Below are 15,746 nucleotides of genomic sequence, written 5' to 3'. Positions count from 1 at the left end.
GTGGAGCAATGTTGCCATTATTTTATTTTATTATTATTATTAATTACTGTATTATTATCATTATTATTATTACTAGCTAAACTAAAACCCTAGTTGACAAAGCAGTAACATTAAATTACCTTCCATATATAAAATTACAGTATAAAACCTTCAATGGCCTTTGGTGGAAGGGAATAAAAAACACTAAATACTGATTATTATTATTAGTAGTAGTAGTAGTAGTAGTAGTAGTAGTAGTAGTAGTAGTAGTAGTAGTAGCTAGGTTACAACCCTAGTTGGAAAAGCAAGATGCTATATAATATGCCCAAGGGCTCCAACATAGAAAAATAGCCCAGTGAGGAAAGGAGATGGGGAAATAAATAAACACTATTGAACATTTGGAACAAAATAGTTTAAAAACAGTAATTATTTTTAATTGTAAAAGGGAAGAAGTTGAACTGTGTGCACTTAGGTGGGACAAATAAATGTTGAAATCGTAATATCGGGATTGGGCAAAGTGTCTCCATAGATATTCTCTCATAGATGCCGTATGAACCAACCCCACATACCTGTAGACGGCAGCCATCTTACCACGGGATCTTATCAAGTTAACTAGGCAGAAATTGAGTTCTTACCGTTGTTCATTGTTAATTTGCTGCATTTTTGTACTGCCTTTGGTTGCACCAACAAACGCACAGCGTGGTCAAGACAACTAGTGATATATCAAATAGCCTGGGAGGTTGGGCTCTTCCAACTCTTCTAGTACCCTGTACACCTCTCAAGGGTTAACTACTGCACTGTAATTGTTCAGTGGCCACATTCCTTTTGGTTAGGGTAGAAGGGACTCAAGCAATGGTAAGCATCTCTTCTAGAAAAAGGTCACTCCAAAATCAAACCATTGTTCCCTAGTCTTGGGTAGTGCCATAGCCTCTTTGCCATGGCCTTCCCCTATCTTGGGTTAGAGTTCTCTTGCTTGACGGTACACTCGGGCACATTATTCTACCTAATTTTCCTTCCTCCTGTTTTGTTAAAGTTTTTATAGTTTATTTAGGAAATATTTATTGTAATGTTATTGTTCTTAAAATTTTCAATTTTTCCTTGTTTCCTTTCCTAGCCGAGCTATTTTCCCTGTTGGAGCCCCTGGGCTTATAGCATCCTGCTTTTCCAACTAAGGTTGTAGCTTAGCAAATAATAATAATAATAATAATAATAATAATAATAATAATAATAATAATAATAATAATGCTGCACGAGAGCCTTAAAGCAACCTCTCAGCTGCCAATTCATTAGTATTCGTGATGGAGAGTAGGGTAGTCCTGAGATCGGTGAAACCTACAGTATAGTACTACAAAAGAGCAATATTCAGGCTTAATCAGGCAACTTTGTATTTGTAAGCTTTTTTTTTTTTAATTTATGCTGGCTGATTGGCTTGACTGTTAGATTGAGGGTAAATAAACGGATTTTGAGCGAAGCGAAAAATCTATTTTTGGGTGAGATAGCCATGGCGTCCTGATGGAAGGTTCCTGTTTGGTAGCTTCCTTGGGTATAAGACTACTAAGATATTCCCAGAGAATTTAACCACAGGTTATCACAGAATTCTAACTTCTGGAGCGAGTATCTCAAAGGTTTCCCTTTAAGACATCGTAATACAACAGGGGACACGCATGTCTGAACGTGCCACATAGCTATCTCCACCCCGAACAGAGTTAATGCTTCGGTGTGTAAGGACTGAGAATAGCTGGGAGCCGTTCCACAGCTAATCTCACTCGTGGCTACTACTGATACTCGAGACGTAAACAAACGGACGCCATTGCTCTAATGACGTCACGCGCGTCTTTATCCTGGCGCCAGTTGCTGCCCATCACCATGATACAATTGTGTAGGGTGGGAACAAACTGAACGAAGTAGTAGGGAGGGTCCATCAGGACGCCATGGCTATCTCACCCAAAAATAGATTTTTCGCTTCGCTCAAAATCCGTTTTTTGGGCTCAAGCCATGGCGTCCTGATGGAAGAGTACCAGAGAATCAATGTATCGTGGTAGATTTTCCCCCAGAGTTAAGTGCCTAGGCATTGACAAAACAGCAAAGTAATCTTAGGTAAGAACCATAGGAACGAAGTATCCTGCCCCCCATTGGTAGGAAGTTCCCATGGGCTATGCCGACGTCAAAGTGGTATTGAAGGGCTATTCATCTTGACAGAAGAACTTTTAAGAACTTAGAGATGAAGCAGAATGTTTGATATTTGTATAGGAACATTCTGAAGTAGGCCAGTGGTGGTTGGGCACTGTGTATAGAGTTCATCTCCTGATTATCAGAAGTAAGTATTCGTGTAGGAACCTTACTGAGACAAGGTGAATATAATTTAGGATTAGACATCTTAAATTCTTCATGACCATAAGAAAGGAGGAATAAATAAAACTATGACAGTATGTATTTCATAGTAAGTAGGAGCTGAAAGAGACGCATAAGTAATAAAATAGAAATTTTATTTCACAATGCAGAAATTAAATAATTTACAGCAAAAGTAAAGTTCATTTACAGTAATAATAATGTACATAGGAATAAAGGCTTGCTCTTGAATCTGAAAAGGAATTTCAGGATTAGTAGGTACTCGTTCTCGAGGAACGCAAGTCTTTAAACAACACATCATGCTCAAGGCATGCGGCACTTGTGTGACACTATGACATTTCACCTGGGATAAGAACAGTTATAAAAGCACTAAGTGTTTTTAGACATCACTATGAATCACTCGAGGGTCAACATAGGCACCCGAAGAGTTAGAGTCCCAAGTAACTCACTGTTCTACGCAGAGTTAGGTGCAGGTTTCATAACACTACCTGCGGCTACCACAAAATGTTTGATTTCGTGCACTTGTTTCGCATAATGTTTAAAGAAAACTCGCGAGGACTTCCAGCCCGTAAAGTTTTTAAGGCTCTCAAAGTCCATGCTCTGAAAGAAGTTCAGAGAAGATGCCACTTTTCTAGGATCATGACCAGCGGGTGTACTGTTCGGATCCGCTCTGCGAATGAAGTAGGTGATTTTCGCTCTTAATTGTTTCAGTGACAGGTCGCTGCCCGATGTTTCTCCTTTGAAGAGTTGGCCTCCACCAAAGTTCGAAGTTCTGCGAAGATAGACCTTGAGACTCTCTACTGGACATAGAGAGACATCCTCCTTCAGGGGGCATATTCTCCAAGGGCCCCATCTTTTGGTGGGTAATTCATTTTTGGCGAGAAACGTCGGATCAGGGGAGAGGGTCACTTCTCCTGAATCAGCAAACAGGATGTGTCCCTCTTCTCTTGATAATGCCACTATTTCGCTGACTCGAGCTCCCGAGGCGAGAGCAAATAAAAATATAACTTTCTGAGTCAGATCCTTGAGGGGGCATGAATCATTGTCTAAGTTGGAGGCGAAATGGAGCACCTTGTCTAGTGACCAGGAGATCGGTTTCGGAGGGGGTGCTGGGCGTAGGCGAGCACATGCTTTCGGCAGTTTGTTAAAGATGTCGTTGGACAGATCAATTTGGAAAGCATATAGAATTGGTCTAGTCAAAGCCGATTTGCAGGTTGAAATCGTATTGGCTGCTAATCCTTGTCCATGAAGGTGAATGAAGAAGGACATACAGAAATCAATGGTGATTTCTTTAGGATTTTTTGCTTTAACAAAGGAGACCCATTTCCTCCAGGATGATTCATATTGCCGTCTCGTGGATTCGGTCTTGTATTCCTCTAGGAAGTCTAGACTTTTCTTCGAGATCCCAAACCTCTTCTTTGCGGCAAGGGAGAGAAAATCATGAGATGAAGGTCCTTGATTTTCGATGATGAAGCGAAGACAGTCGACTTCTGTACTTGTTGAGAGAGAACTGGGCCCGGGAGAGGGATCAGCTTGGGCTGCAGCTCCAGGACCAGGGGGTACCAGTTGCTCCGGGGCCACTTGGGAGCCACTAGGGCCGCTGTCCCTTTGAAGGTTCTCAGTTTGGAGAGGACTTTCAACAGAAGGTTGGTGGGAGGGAACAGGTATATCTTCGACCATCTGTTCCAGTCCAGTGACATGGCGTCCACCGCTTCTGCTTTGGGGTCCTCGTACGGGGCTACGTACAGAGGAAGTTGATTGTTGTCGCTCGTTGCAAAGAGATCTATCTGAAGTTCTGGGACTTGATGAGAGATGAAGGAGAATGATCTTGCGTCTAGAGACCATTCCGACTCTATCGGGTTTGTCCGAGATAGAGCATCCGCTGTCACGTTGCGGAATCCTTGTAGGTGAACTGCAGACAGGTGCCACTTCTTCTTCTCCGCCAGACGGAAGATTGGGAGAAGCACCTGATTTATCTGGGGCGATCTTGAGCCTTGGCGATTGAGACAACGAACTACCACCGAGTTGTCTAGGGTTAGACGGATGTGGATCGAGGGCGGCGGGGATAACTTCTTCAGAGTAAGAAGGACCGCCATGGCCTCCAAGATGTTTATGTGGAACGTCTTGAATAGTGGAGACCAGGTCCCTTGAGCTTGTTTCAGGTGGGAGTGACCTCCCCAGCCCTCCAGTGAGGCATCCGTGTGGATGTTGAGTGATGGAGGAGGGTGTTGGAGAGGAATGGACCTTTTCAGGGCCTTTGCTTCCGACCACGGCTTTAGGAGGCGTCGAAGTCTGTTTGGAAGCCGTCTCTTGAGGTCTCTTCGAGCGATGGATGCCGATCTTCTCCAGACTCCCGCGGCATCCTTTAGCTGTGCACGAAGCACTGGGTTTGTCACTGAGGCGAATTGTAGAGAGCCTAGAACTCGTTCCTGCTGTCGTCTTGAAATGCGTTTGGATTTCAGTAGTCGCTTGACAGACCCTGCTATTTCCTTCCTTTTCTTCTGGGGGATGGAAAGGCGGTGTGACTGAAGATTCCAGTGGATTCCCAGCCACTGAAACTTCTGAGCCGGAGAGAGGCGAGATTTCTTCTCGTTGATCTTGAATCCCAGGTGTTCTAGGTACTGGGTAACTTCGTCGCAAGACTTTGTACACTCTTCGGGCGATGGAGCCCAGACTAGCCAGTCGTCGAGGTAGGCCATCACCTGGACGTTTCTTAGGCGGAGCTGTTGTACTATGGCATCCGCCAGCTTTGTGAAGATCCGAGGGGCCACATTGAGGCCGAATGGCATGGCCCGGAAGGCGTAGCTTTTTCTTTGGAGTCGAAATCCTAGGTAGGAGGAAGCGTGATGGTTCATTGGAATGTGCCAATAGGCATCCGCCAGGTCTATAGAGACCGTGTAGGAACCTTGAGGCAGAAGGGTCCTTATTTGTTGAAGCGTCAGCATCTTGAATTTGTTGTTCTCTATGAACTTGTTGAGGGGGGATAAGTCCAGAATGACTCTGAGCTTGTCTGAGTCCTTCTTGGGAACGCAAAACAGTCTCCCTAGGAACCTGGTGGACTTTACCTTCCTTATCACCTTCTTGTTCAAGAGGTCTAGAACATATTCTTCCAGAATGGGGGTCGATTGTTGAAAGAACCGCTGGAAGATTGGGGGTGGTTGCACCCAACTCCAGCCTAGACCGTTCTTGATGATGCTGTGTGCCCAAGGATCGAAGGTCCAACGATCCTGGAATTGGCGGAGTCTTCCTCCCACCGGAAGCACTTCATTGCTTCTGGTGTCCCGAGGACTTGTTGCCTCGGCCGCTAGCTCCCTTTCCTCCTCTACCTCTGGAGGGACGACGAGAGGCGTCTCTGCTTGCACCCCTGGACGAGCCTCTACCTCTGGCATGAAAGGTAGTGGATGGCTGCTCAAAGGCAGGGGTGAAGACCGGTGACTGTGACAACACCGGTTGGGGGACCAATTGAAAGGTCTGTTGTGGTTGGGCAACCACTTGGGAGGTAGCGGGTCCCGGAAACTGACGTCGTTGTTGACGTTGCTGGGGTTTTGGCTTCTGAGGTTTCCTCTTAGGCTGAGGTCCATCGTCCTGAGAGGTTTTCCTTTTTCTGGACATGCCCCACTTGTGGAGAAGGTTCCTATTCTCCGTGGCGGCTCTGTCAGTTATTTCCTTGACAAGGTCAGAAGGAAACAGGTGCTTTCCCCAGATGTTGGAGGAAATCAGCCTCCGGGGTTCGTGTTTCACGGTGGCACCGACAAACACGAATTCACGACAGGCTCTACGAGCCTTTATGAAATGGTACAAGTCCTTCATTACTGTAAGTAAGTGGGATTTGGCTAGTACCATGTAGTGATCAGGTACTCTTGTGTCACAGGCCATAACTTCAAGTTGGACTTGATGAGAAAGAGATGCTGCAAGCCTCTCCTTCGTGTCTTGTTCCCGGCGAAGGAGGTGATCATTGAGCTTAGGGAGGTCTTCATTAAACTGACGTCCGGCGACGTCAGGATCGAGCCTACCCACGACGAAAGTATGTTGAACATCTTTCCATTGTCTAGTGTCAGGGGGTGTCACGATGGAGAAGGGTCTGCACTCCTCCAGTGCAGGGCAGGGTTTTCCTTCTTCCGCCGCTTTAAGGCATGCAGCCAAGGCCTTTTCCAAAAAAGGAAGAATCGCAGTGTCAGGTGCGACATATGTAGGATGCTTCTTGCTCAAGGCAGGAAGCTTAGAGCAGGTAAAGCCCCTGCTCTTAAATGCGGAGGCTAGCATAGCCTGGGCCTTTGCGAGATCGAACACTATTTCTTCTTTAGGTTCGGTCTCCTCCTTCGAGGCAGGTTCGGAACGAAGCCGGACGTAACAGTCCGGGTAGGCCTCGAAGCTTGGGAAGAACTCCACATCTTCCAACGGGACCGTGCCGATCTTGTCACTAACAAAGATCCTGCCGGTCGCAATAACCATATGCTCTGCATACCTCCACGGGTTGGCATGAGAGCAAGCTGGGAGATCCTTGACCGAAATCTTCTTCGGGTCTCTGGATCCAATCATAGACCTGATGGACTCCTGGTTCTCCTTCAGTCTGTCGTCCATGACAGCTCTAATCAGTCGGATCAGTTCTTGGGTAGAAGAGGAAGGATCCGGGGTCGAGGAGGTAGACGGAATGGACATTTCCGTCGGTGTAGGAGTAGGCGGAGGGATGGACGAGGGAGTAGCTCCAAGCTCCGACTCGGTGTATTCCACCTTGTCTTCGTCCTCTTCGGCTCCTTGAGCCATAAGCGTCTTCTCCGTGTCTTCCGAGACGTCTGAGATCTGTTCATCATCCTCGGAATCTAAACGACACTCGTGCATGGACTGAGCCATGACCACATCAGGTTCCACCGTAATTTGGACAGTGGGGATTGCTTCTTTTGGAACCACTGAGTCAGGGGAGGCCTTAGGGAACAACAGGGACCTCAGTTCTTCGGTGGCCAGGTACGGTCCAGTAGCATTTCTCTGAAAACCACGCACCCACTTGCGCAGCTTTTCACGAGCAATGTCTCTAACCTCCGCTGAGGGAGGGTTATGGAAGGCCTCAACTAGGTAGGCCTGGCAGACCGTACATTCCAGTGGATTCCAGAACTTCAAATCCCCTTTCTTGTCTGCACAAGGGGCGTGAGTCCTGCACGCCGTATGTCCGTAAAACTGCGAGCGTTTCACAGCGCAGAAGGCGAAGTCACACTTCATCTGCTCCTCCTGTGGAAGAAAGAGAAAATGAGTATGGGGGAGTCATAGGAATGGCTCTTAAACTAAGTTAATATTAATCATTAATTTTAACTTAAAGAAGGTGTGATGCATAGAGAATGAAACAGTAAAGGAGAACACGCTCCATGCATCTCGCCCGGCTGGTTACCATAGGCTTGGTCCTGGGATAATCCAAATGACCGAAATCATTGGATATAGTTTCCTAGGATTCCCATTATATTGGAACTCCATGGAAAGCCAAGGACAAGGTTGGGATCGAATTCATTCGGTTCCCAGTTAAGAGCCAGAAGGCCTCATTAAGGGTAACTGCTTCTGGCAACCAGCCGCGCTAAGATGCACATAGCATGCTGGAATTAGAAGAATGCAAAGAGACAGCATGATCACTAATAGAGCAGTACTAGGTACTGATCTTAAAAGCAAAGCAGCTTATCTATTTGCAATGTAGGGCTATCTTAGTCTTATGATAGCTACAGAGAGGGGGTGCAAGTATTCTTGACGCCTCCGGGGCATCCGGCAAGCCGCCGGCATGCCGGAGCTCGCTCCAGCATAGATTCTGGCACTAGAACAGACAATTTTCAAAGTCAGTTAGATACCAGGATGGCGGCCGCCGGCACAACGGCGGCACGCCGGCAGGGAGCGGCGGCTCCGGCAGCCGGAGGATGCCAGGTTGGTGACTGGGGTAAGGATGGTACAGGTAGTATCGGGTTGCCGGCAGTATATGCCGGCACTCCGGAGATCGACCGGCAAGCGGACGATTAGATAGGAGTAGGAGAGCCGCCGGTAGTAGCCGGCGGCAGCCGGCAGTCCCTCGGTACACGGGGGGCTGGCGGCAAGGGTAGGGAAGTCACCAAGAGGGAGGCAGGTATTGCCGACAGTAGAGGCGGCAAGAGACCGGCACCCGGATAGATAGAGAGACAGGGGGGAGGGGGGGAAGGATGCAGGAAGTACCGTCAGGGTTCCAGACATCCCTCCCCCTCCCTGAGAGGGTGTACCCATGATAGAGACAGGCTCTAACATCCATAAGCAGGGGTCACTAGGGACCGGGAGCAGGTAGCCCAAGGGAGGGCTAGGGGACACCCAAGAGAGGGGGGGGGGAGACTCCCCTATGCAGAACTACACTAGTAACTAACCTTATAGGACACTATGAAGGTATATGTACCAGAGCGGACTGCACAGGGAAGCTCGGGTAGCCCTACTCATCCACCCTAAGGAGGATTTGTAGGACAGGGGACAGATGAGTATAAACTAACCTAAGCATAGGCTAGGCTATACAAGAGATAGGTGGGGAGGGAGAAGAGAGAGGTCTTCCCAGGAAGGGTTTCTGTACCAGAGCGGCCACTAAGGGAAGGGAGGACACTCCCTAACCTAAGATTAGGCTGATCGGCTAAAACGGTGCAGGAGTACAGTTTCAGCATGGAACAGAGAAACCTTCCTAACCCAACCTAGAGCAGGGCTAAAAGTCCTGAACTAGGCAAGGAAGAAGACATATCGCTATCGCAGGAAAGTCATAGACTATCCTAGCCATAGAGGTAGGCTAGCCTAACCTCACTCTCAGGCGCAATCCTAAAGGGGGTTCATTCCTTTAGGGAGGACTGAGAGGCGATATATATACTCTATTAGACAATTAATCCCTTTACTCAGAAAAGGGATCAAGGCTAAATAGAGGGAATGCCAAGGCAGGGGATGAAGGAAGCATATAGGGGTCCTAAGGTTAGGTTAGGCTAGAAAGAATCACTGACTAGCCTATCCCCTATATGGTCCCTGAAGGCGAAAACATTTGCATCACTAGTCAAAAGTATTGTAAAATAATAATGCCACTATCTTCATAACTTAGTCTAGGATCACTAATAAATCATGCATGAACACTTGTATGTAGGCTCCTGGCCTGGGGGCTATAGTAGCCGACTGGTATGAGGTCAATCGATGACCGATAAAAAGCGTCTAAACACGATATAAAAGTTCCTAGCTATGAAGACTAAATAAACTAATGTATTCGATTAGTATATAATGCCGGAAGCGTTGTTGTGGCTAACTAAATAAGACATGCAAAACAACAACGACGCCATAAAATGGCGGGTCCGGTAGAGGCACAGCTCTGCCACAAAACATCAATTATTTCGTAAAATAATATTTACTTTACGGCCAGAGCTTAATTAAACAATACTGGAACCTTGTACTCAACTTTCCAGAAGAAGGCGAGGCTGAAGGTAACGACATAGCGAAGATGCAAAGCGATAAAGTTAACACAAGGGAAAATCCGTCTAAGTAGGGCAGCTACTAAACAAAGGATAAAGACGCGCGTGACGTCATTAGAGCAATGGCGTCCGTTTGTTTACGTCTCGAGTATCAGTAGTAGCCACGAGTGAGATTAGCTGTGGAACGGCTCCCAGCTATTCTCAGTCCTTACACACCGAAGCATTAACTCTGTTCGGGGTGGAGATAGCTATGTGGCACGTTCAGACATGCGTGTCCCCTGTTGTATTACGATGTCTTAAAGGGAAACCTTTGAGATACTCGCTCCAGAAGTTAGAATTCTGTGATAACCTGTGGTTAAATTCTCTGGGAATATCTTAGTAGTCTTATACCCAAGGAAGCTACCAAACAGGAACCTTCCATCAGGACGCCATGGCTTGAGCCCAAAAAGACAGAAATAGATATAGTAACTAAATATCCTCTTCAAACTAATTTTTTTTTTTAAATTCAGCATTTCCACACAAGGCAATGGGCCTTTAAAAAGTTCCCCAGGAACATCACGTTGACCCACAATTAATTTCAGGTGGGTTATGATATATTTGTTTTTTCTTCAACAATGTTATTTACCAAAATTTGGAGAAATAGCACAGCCTTAGTTTTTGCATCTACATGGCTTTGGGGTTTTTACCATTTGCCGTTCATTGACAGCAATGTATTCTTTGCCGAACCCTATATTGTCAATGTCACTAACATGAAGGCTGGATGGACTTAGCAGCCTTGCTTATTGAAGTTGTTACCCCATATTTTGACAATGAGATATATTTATAGTTTTTATCATAACATTTATCATTTCTATAACATTGTTTCATAATTTTTGTTTTATCCAAAACAATAAAATGCATAAATCAACGTATTTCTTGTGCCTCAGATCCTATAACTTGTAGCAAAATTGCTGTTAGGAGTTGCCTTGGCCTCCTTGTTCAATTTAAATGCCTCATAATAGATCTCAAATTAAAATTGCCAGCTTAGCATGCTCTCAACATTATCAGTACGTAAATCTGTAGCTTCAGGTCTAAAGCCTTCCATCCTGATCGAGATACATGAACATGTATGCATTGGTTATCAAGTGGTTGCTAGGGGACTAAAATTGCCTGCTAGTGGTACATTTTAACAGTACATATAGCAAGATCATTCGTTTCTTCAAACTTTACAATATCCTTCATAGCATAAATATGAATAACCATACAAAAAATTCTTGTACTTTCGTAAAATACTAGACAACGTTAATTGTGCTATCTTGTGATCCTTGCCCCGTTGTTTTATCATTTCTATGAATCTCCCCTGATGCTAATATTGCTTCACTTTCAAAATTCTGTTGATGTTGACATTTACTCCAGACACTAAAAAAAAATTATTTTCTTTCCCTCGGATAACAATGGATTCAGTAGGCTGCACCATCGCATCTTTCAGTCTCCGTTTGATTGGCAGTGACTTCTCTCTTCAGATTGTTGATGTTATTTAGGTTGTAGTGCATATTTAGATGTCTTCTGGGTTTGTTAGTAATCATTGCATAGATTGTGCAAGGGAATGACTTCTGGGCAATCACGATTGTCATTTACTTTGTCTATTGTGGGAGTAATAGTGATTTTGAAAATGAGAGAGAATGCAAAGGCCTTACAGTTCCTTTATATAAAAATGTTTTTATGGTCGCTGTCCAAATTAAATTTACAGTGTAAACGGATGTTTTTATGTTCAACAGGCTAACATAAGTCTTTTTTATAGTTTATGACACATCTGATTTGACATTGTTACCGTTTTTAGAATGATTTATTGTCAATTTGTTCTCATTTATTTCCTTTCCTCACTGGGCTATTTTTCCCTGTTGGAGCCCTTGGGCTTATAGCTTCTTGCTTTTCCAACTAGGGTTGTAGCTTGGCTAGTAATAATAATAATAATAATAAAAGATTGATGACTTTCTAGTTGATCATAGCAAGAATGATAACAATAATAGGTCTCCATCCTTTAATGAGTCTAGCTTTCATAGTGACAAGCTTTAAAAGCTCTTAACTTTTGTAGCTTTTTTTGAAAACAATGAAAGGCATTGAATCTTCAATTAAAGGGCAAGATTCTAACCTAACCTTCCAATTTTGAATCCTAGCCTATATCAAAGTGTTTCCTAAAGGTTTTAGTGCACCTTTCAGTAAGGCTTCTGATGGTGCAGAGCACATCACAAATTCAAGATCCTCATTTGAAGTCTCAGATTCATTATTTACAGTACTTTAGACCATTCTGCTGCAAGACTCACAATTCTGCAATCTAGTCCTCTCTATTAAAACATTAGATTGCGGCAGAAGATCAAGTTGGTAGCCTGGATCTTAGTACCCCTCAACTCACTGATGTAAGCACTCACTAACAACTTCTCATTGCATATATGAATGACATGGTATGTCATATGGTTCCTTCGGGACAAAATGTACCTGTATTGAATAAATCTGTTAAAGTTTGTGAAAACAGATCTGTTGCATATAGCTTCGGATGGCAGTGAACATTGTTCACATTTAAGCTCGGCCGCTAGTTCATCATCTAATGGTGAATTTGTACTGTAAGGGGCTAGTACCAAATTGCTAAAATGAGTATTTTGATTATAGAATGTAAGAAGGTTCCTGTTTAAAGTCAACATAGATATCAGCAGCACTTCCAGAGAAGCAATGTAAACATCAGGCAAGTATAGAAATTAGGGCACAAGAGATATCAAACATAAAGAAAAGCCAAAAGGATAATAAACTGCTGGTTCATGGCAAATTTGTTGTATTTAAAGAATTAAGATATACAAGTAATGTCTACTTAATAGTAGTTTGTATGTCAAGTTATCTACAGCCGATTACATCATCCATTGCTAAATGTAATAAGCTTTATTTTGCAAGATGTGGATTGACATTTGATGTAATGTGACTAAGCATTTGAGACAATTCTATTACTGTATAAAATTCAATATGTTATCTTGAAAAATATTCATTAGAATCACTTGGTTCAGACTATAGTTTATATTAATTTCAAAAGAAATGCCAACTTCATAAGCAATGGATGGCATACTGGGCTGGAATTAAGAACATTACAATAAATCTTCATTTACAGTTGTTGCTTTAAGAAGTAAAACAAAGGAGTAATGAAATTATTTTGTACTAAAGTGCCACTAAGAGGGCAAACAGATGACTTGCATTATGGGGTCACCTCATGATCTTGGATACATACAACATCCATGTCCTGTAATGCAGTTCATGAAAAAGAAAAGCCTCCTTTCCCCATACAAAAAAAAAGACTTGGGTATTGCATCAATGGAGACATCCTCTATCTTACTTCCTCCCACTCCCAGGTATATTATATTATATTCGGACAACTATTTTGGTCCAAAAATTTCACAAGTATTATTTTTTATACTTGGTTATGATTTTTTGGCCCAAAATTAAACTCAAAAGCTTCTTAAGAGAATTTTCAGAAGTATGGTAGGGTGTAACAGAACGGCATTGGATTTGTGCTCTTTAACACTCTCTAAAAGCACTGTCAGATCAGCTGTAGATGAAAGATTAATATAGAATACTAAGAAATAATAAAATCTTCCACTCTGTAATAGCATGCAAAATATAAAAAATAAATGTCACATAAAACAATTAAAACAAATCTAAAAATATTCTTCTATATGATGTTTAATAAGAAACTTATTTATAACTTGTATAAAAAGTTCCCATGTCAACGAATCTGCCTATACAACCTGATTAACACAAATATATATATATATAAAAATACAGAACAATGAAATAACATTCCCTTATAGTTGAAATGACTACTGATTAACATAAAAAAATCATATAACAAGACTTATCTTTGGTTACAAGAGAGTAGAGCAACAAATGAGTGATCCGATTACAAATATCCAATATTTGCCAAGTCTCAAACTTCTGATGTATAAAAAGGATAAACTTAAAACATACATGGAAACAATATTACCGAAGTTAAAAAAAAAAAGAAAAGAAAATAGAAGGTCAGTTTAACTGTCACTCAATGATAATAGGCTATAAAACAAAGTCCAAATTGTGGCTTTGAAAGAGTTACATGTTAGACCTTAGTACAACTATCTATTATACACTGATACAAAAAAACCTTGTGAAATCTTATCCAAATGTATTTTCATTATCTACATTTGCTACAGCTTAATTGAACACACAAGACCAAACTATTCCAAAAGACTCAGACACTGGAGTGATGGTTATAAAGCCAGTGGCGTCTGATAAGAAATGGATGCTATTTACACTCACAATTTGGCAGCAAAGATAGCAGCTCAGTTTGCTTGAAGGTGATACACCAATGAAATACCTACTCTTAAAACTTGACTACTGATGCCTTACAAACTCTATCAACAAGTTATACCAACACAGCTTACACTACCTGGCAAGCACATCAAACTTTCAATACACAAACTTACACGTATTATTTATGTAATTCACTTTAAGCCATGAAAAAAAATGTGTTACTGTTGCATCACCACCTAATTTACATGTCTTTGAACACCAATTGGCTTAAAGACAATTGAACTGTACACAGCTATAATGCAGAAATATCAAAGTACAAAAGTAGCAATCTTTTCAGGTTTTATTTATTTATTCGCCTAAAATTCCTAGTTTACAGTATCCACAAACACACAGACACACACACATATATATATATACTATATACATAACATATATTGTACATATATGGCCAATAATTCTTTTTTTACGGCTGGAAAGTACTTCGTTTTAAGGTTGGATGTTCTATTCATTGACTCAAATGCTGACCACAGCTATTGTAAAGAAAACTTCTAGAATAGTATTCAAAGAATTCAAGTAACTGTAGATCTCTTCAATGTAACATATTAATAAAAACACATCTGCACAAAATACTTTGTACATCTGGCAACACAAGGTTATGCCAGTTTTAAATATCTGAATTTGCAGGCATGCGTAAATAAAATATCAATCCTATTATATACATTTCTGATGTTTAAACATCGACGTTAGGTGTGAACAAAACCACTGACTTGGTGTGAAAACAAACCAATACTCTCTGAGCATAGATGACCAAACACCAACGCAAAATAAGATATTATGTACTATCATAAAATGTTATTAACAGTGTTATTGTGAGAGCTGTCCTTTGCTGAATGGTTACCTCTTAAAATGCCCTTGTAGTTGTACTTCCAATCTAACATCCATGCCCTACAGATACATAAGTTGTGATACGTGCAAGGGCCCTTTTTACTATGAAGGCCCCTGAGAAGTATATACAAGCTACCTAACCCCTTTGTACTGAACATCTTAAAGGGTTGCATATAAAAATCCATGTTCTACACAGCTCCAAAAAGCTGATGATACAACTATGGCCCTACAAGTTTAGCAACTGCGCTTTTCCAGCACAGTCGTACGGGCTGTACATCTGAGCTACACCAACGTACTGCCAGAGATCATAATATTATAAACTGATTGAAATAAGGTTGGTGGGGTAAAAATTAAATGTATGTATATTCATATATATGTATAGTTATGGCTATCTATAATAAACTACTAAAATAACCTTTGCAGGAAATCATCACTAAAACATAAAATTTAATCTTTTTTTTTTTTTGCTGTAAACTTTATTAATATTAAACTTTTTGTAAGATTTTTGTTATCACAGATACAAAATGGAGTGTCAAGAACCCCTTATAATTTACAATAAAAGTCTAATAATTATAATCATACTGTTGAGCATAATCTAGCACACCATCAGTTCTGTGGTTTTCTTAATTCTATGTGTTGAGGATTTGCCCAACAATAACATGAAATGTCTTCATGTTATTTAACAGCATATCAGTAATGTTAATTTATCAATTGTTATCTCTATTCATATTTTTTCCAAAAGATGATTGATAAAACACAGCCAGGATTTACACTGCAGAATCTTGAAAATGTAAACAAAGG

Source organism: Palaemon carinicauda, chromosome 39 (assembly GCF_036898095.1).
Source record: "Palaemon carinicauda isolate YSFRI2023 chromosome 39, ASM3689809v2, whole genome shotgun sequence".
Taxonomy (NCBI): Eukaryota; Metazoa; Arthropoda; class Malacostraca; order Decapoda; family Palaemonidae; genus Palaemon; species Palaemon carinicauda.
The sequence above is the reverse complement of the archived record's forward strand: the minus strand, read 5'-3'. Positions refer to the sequence as shown.